Source organism: Carassius auratus, linkage group LG28B (genome assembly GCF_003368295.1).
Source record: "Carassius auratus strain Wakin linkage group LG28B, ASM336829v1, whole genome shotgun sequence".
Lineage (NCBI taxonomy): Eukaryota > Metazoa > Chordata > Actinopteri > Cypriniformes > Cyprinidae > Carassius > Carassius auratus.
The window spans coordinates 9586570-9591569 of NC_039293.1; the positions used below are offsets into that span (position 1 = coordinate 9586570).

Sequence of the window (5000 nt, forward strand, 5' to 3'; positions counted from 1 at the left end):
CATGAAAAAAAAGAAAGAAAAAAACAGTAAAAACCTTAATTTTCATGTCAAGGGTTAAAAAGATAACATTGATTCTATTTTTGGAGAAAAAGAAAGGTATGAAAGGGGTTTGAATATTAAGAAAAAAACAATAGAATCTCTATTTTTGATGAAGCGTGAACTGTAACGTAGGTCTAAGGCTCTCGTTGCATGTCTTTTAAGTGTGTTTTTGAGGTTGAAATGAAATCAAATACTGCCATACTGCCCTTGATACTTCTGAATGTGATATCTACTTCATAATTATTGAGAAATGTATGAAAAAACATGTTTCAGATCACTTGAACCATATGGAAATGAGGGTTATGTTACCCATCCCGACTTAAGAGAAGCAAAGAAGGATCCGTTGCAAAGCTACATGAAAGTATATATTGTATCCGTGATTCTAAAATACATCATAAGTAGAACAATAACTGTTTGTTTTAACAAAGAACAAACAAAAAAAATTATCTAAACCTCACTTAAAAGTGTTACAGCCTCTACATCAGCCTCCTTCGTAACAGTACATAACGGTTTGTAGAAAGCTTCTACTTTCCTTCAAGAGTAAGCAACTACAAGTGACACACATGCATTCGACAATAGAATATACCGTAATTCCTCAAATAAGCCGGGGCCTTTATTTCCCTGAACTGCAGAAGGTAACAGGATTTTATTTGAAGCAGGCTTTTATTAGAGGCAGGCCTTTATTTCTAATTCCATCTGTTTGATAAGTAATTGTTTTAAATAACCGGTTTTAAATTAAAAGCGATAGCGTTCCAGTGGACAGGCATAACATTAGCACAGAATCAGTTCAGAATCAATCACCAAAAGAATCAGTTTGGTTCAGACGCTCTGTGTGTCGGTCTGCTTCACGCTGAATCACGCATGCGCAGTTGTAGCGGTTGTTCCTCTGCGTTGTGTTTTATGGATGTTAAATAAAAGAATTGTCCACACAAAGCTGGTTTTTAACTGATGAGGATTTAATTGTAGTGCCTGTGTAGTAAAACAAGCAAACAGACAGGCACTGTTATCTGCAACAGCTCTTAATTATGCCTGTTAACCACAAAATACATGTTAAGTAACCCAGGCAATTAACCACCGATCACACAATGAATGCAATATACAATATATATAAAATATATCTCCTAAGTGTACAAAATATATTGAAGACTAAAACATATTTAGTTTACAAAATATAATTATACATACACATCTTTCTAATTAAACATCTCGATCTATTATTTATCAATTTCTATTTATCTATATATAAATATTCCTTAATTGAGATGTAAGCCGCATAGCCGCTAACATATCCTTCACAAACGTAACGCACACACTTTGCCGCCATCTCACGCGATGCACTATTCACCAGTAAAGAGCACTCAAATAAACTACATTTACCAGGTTAATAACACGAACTACTGGTGAAATATAACATTACACAGAATACTTTCTAGTATTGGCCACACAGACATGACATGAACACTTATAACACATTTTAACATTTAATGAACGGAGCGATCATGAAAATCGTACCTCTCCTCTCTGATGGCATTGAAGCAAAGAGGACGAACTTCCGATTGCGCTGCGTTTTGAACGCCTTACCTACGTATGACATCAGCCGACGTACATACTATATTTAATAAAAGCATGCAACATTTTCAAAATAAAATGCCCCAAAACAATTAATAATAAAAACAAATATACATATATATATATATATATATATATATATATATATATATATATATATATATATATATATATATATAAAAACACAAAAAAACAAAAATGAATTATAATCTGGTGTAACAACATATCCCTGCTACACAGTAGCCGTGTTTCCACTATCGAGCTAGGACCGGGCGTGCTAGTGCGTGCCAGGGCCAGTCGCGTTTCCACTGTCACTTCCGGGGCTTGATCGTGCCTCGCCGGCATGGTTGCCAGGGTAGCGGTTTTCCCGCACAATTGGGCTATTTTAGAAAAGGAGTTGCGGGAAAAAATACAGAGTTGCGGGTTGCGGTTTTTTGGGCTACATTTATGATGTACTGCGGCCGCAAAAAAAAAATATAATAATTGTGGACAAAGATAAAAGTGAACCTTTTATTAGTGGGTGTTGATCCCCCGGGAATTAATACTTGCGAGTAGTATTAATACTTGAGCGCGCCCCACATGTGCTTTGACATCACAAATCAAGCATCATCATCACGTCACTCATAGACATATAAATAACTAGACGCCTCATTGGCCGCTCTGAGCCGTTGCTGCGATACGTCAACGCCGCCGCCATGTTAGTGAGGGCAAGACTGCCTTAAAAATACATGGAAGTAAACGGGGAGCTCCGGTTTTTTCTGAATAAAAACAAGATAACGTTCACATTTATCAACCGATTTCAGGTTTGTGATCTACGTGCAGTTAAAAACTTTGCCTCCAGTTATTTAGTTAGGTTTGGAAAATTATTAATTTTCGTAAGGAATTGTGAAAGCTCACATTTGTCTCACTTCTTGATTTCGTTTATTATTTTCGGTTTATAATTCTAATGTTAATTTAGTATAACTGTGACATATGAATGTAATTTAATTTGAATATTCATTTAATTAAATGTATTTGATTTTATTGCCTTGTCTGTGTTCAATCCCAACATTTTTCTCTTTTTTCTCTCTTTCGTGTCTCAGATCAGAACACAGCTCATTCCCTTTGAAATTCTGTGATAAAATCTAAGTAATACATCTTTAAACACTAATAATTTACTATTGTTGAGAAAATTTAATAAAACAAGTAAATACAAATCAAAAAGTGACACACTAGCCTACAGATGAACTCCACAACAAATAATAACACATGTAACTGATGAGGCTATGGATCCAGTGAAAATGAAAATATGAACTGATACAGTGCACAGTAGAAATATAGTAAAAGTGATATGTTATATTAAAAAGTACATGTAGTACAACTTAAAGTAAAGTGAATAATATGAAAAGCGGTACAATGCTACAATAACATATTCGATATAATAGATTTATAATAGTATAAAATTATTTGTATAATATGAATAATACCATAATAAATAACTGAACAACAAAAGGTTAACAATAACTGAACAACAATAGGTTAACAATAGCAAGAAGAATATGTAATATCAAGGGTGGAATAATACAGAATAGACAAAAATGAAGAATAAATTAATAGTAAATTAAAGAGTAAAATAAAAAAATTGAAATGTAATTTTAAAATACTATTTGTGTAATAATTATTAATCAAATTCAGACACAATATAAAAAAATTGTGGACATGAGTTCCAGATTGTTTAATTAATGAGCTCCTTAAGTAAAATATATACATGTATAATATATACATGTACACACACACACACACACATATATATATATATATATATATATATATATATATATATATATGTATATATATATATGTGTATATATATGTATGTATATATATATATATATATATATATATATATATATATATATATGTTCTATAATGCACATTACACACACTCATGCAGAAAAAACACACATTTTGAAACAGTGATTTATTTTTCCATGTATGTTAACACATATAAATGTTTGGGTGTGAGTGTGTAAGGTTTACCTTGCACAACAAAATCTCAAAGTATAGTTGTTTATCACAGACCAGAATATGAGATGCTCCCCTCAAAAACTTGATATTAATCAAAATTAATAATAATTATAACAACATCACAATGAATTTATCATGCTATTGCAGCTTGATTCACTATGAGTTCCTGTGTTTTTCATTTCTAGGCTATTAACATCATGTAGTTTTTGTGTAAAGACACACGCAGTACATTATCAGCATTAAACAGCCTGTGCAAAGACTGTAAAAGCAGTCTATAGTATGAACATGAGCTGGTCATTCCGTCGATTCATTCAGGGCTGCTCTGGGTTTAGTACAAACACAACACTAGTCTGTGGAGGAATAGTCTTGTCTCCGAGAACAGCTTTCCTCAGCTTTCCTTAAGGCTGTCCTTGTCCTGTTTGCAAATGGCTAAAAGAGAAGAAAAAAGAATACATAGAATCAGTTCACAGTTTTATGAAAAGCAATGAAATCCTTATAATCAAGTGATGATAAACTTAATCTTTAACACTTTTGAAAAACGGTCCATTAGTTAATATTAGTTAACTACTTTAGTTAAAATGATCTAAGCAAGAACAATCCTTCTACAGCATTTTTTAATCTTAGTTGATTTTCATTTCAACATTTACTAATGCATTATTTAAAACAAAAGCTGTGCTTGTTAACATTAGTTAATGCACTCTGAATTAGCATGAACTAACGATGAAAAACTGTATTTTCATTAACTAACATGAACAAAGATGAATAAATACAGTAATAAATGTATTGTTCATTGTTTGTTCATGTTAATTAATACATTAACTAACATTAACTAAAGGACTAGTATTCTAAAGTGTTACCACTTCATATTTGTAAATAAGTAACGGAAGTGAAATTAAAGAGAGAAGCTTTAGCTCCATCATTAATCTAGACAGTCAAAGGGCTCACTCTGTATATTGTGCTCATAACACCATTTAGTTTATTATATAAATGGCAATATAAGTTAAAACGTAATAAGAATTCATTTAAACTCTGAGTTCTTATGAAGTCTCAGCCTTCACTGCTAACTACGCTAGCGATATTATTAATCGTCTGACACTGGTGGTTAATTAAGCTGTCAACATAAAGTTAAAAATGACCAAAAACATCGAGAAAGAACAGCTGAGTCTTACCTGTGAAAGATAACACCCCGAGATCTGTTTTTACTATCGTGTGACGGTTTGTAGGTGTCCAATCTGTCGATGAGTCAGATATGTTTTCTTCTGTCCTGATGTGAGAGTTATGACAGTTGCCCGCTCCAATATGGCGGCGACGTTGACGTGCGGTCGAGCGGCCAATGAGGCGTCTAGTTATTTATATGTCTATGACGTCACTCACATCATGAGAGC

General features: G+C 32.8%; 1 long non-coding RNA gene across 1 annotated transcript; it reads right to left on the reverse strand.

Moving 5' to 3' along the window:
• Positions 1-974: 974 nt before the first annotated feature.
• On the reverse strand, positions 975-1707 carry LOC113067503 (uncharacterized). The gene is made up of 2 exons (XR_003279381.1): positions 1552-1707; positions 975-1068 (listed from the first exon to the last, which is right to left on the reverse strand). It is a non-coding gene; the product is annotated as an uncharacterized LOC113067503 (long non-coding RNA).
• Between the last annotated feature and the right edge of the window lie 3293 nt (positions 1708-5000).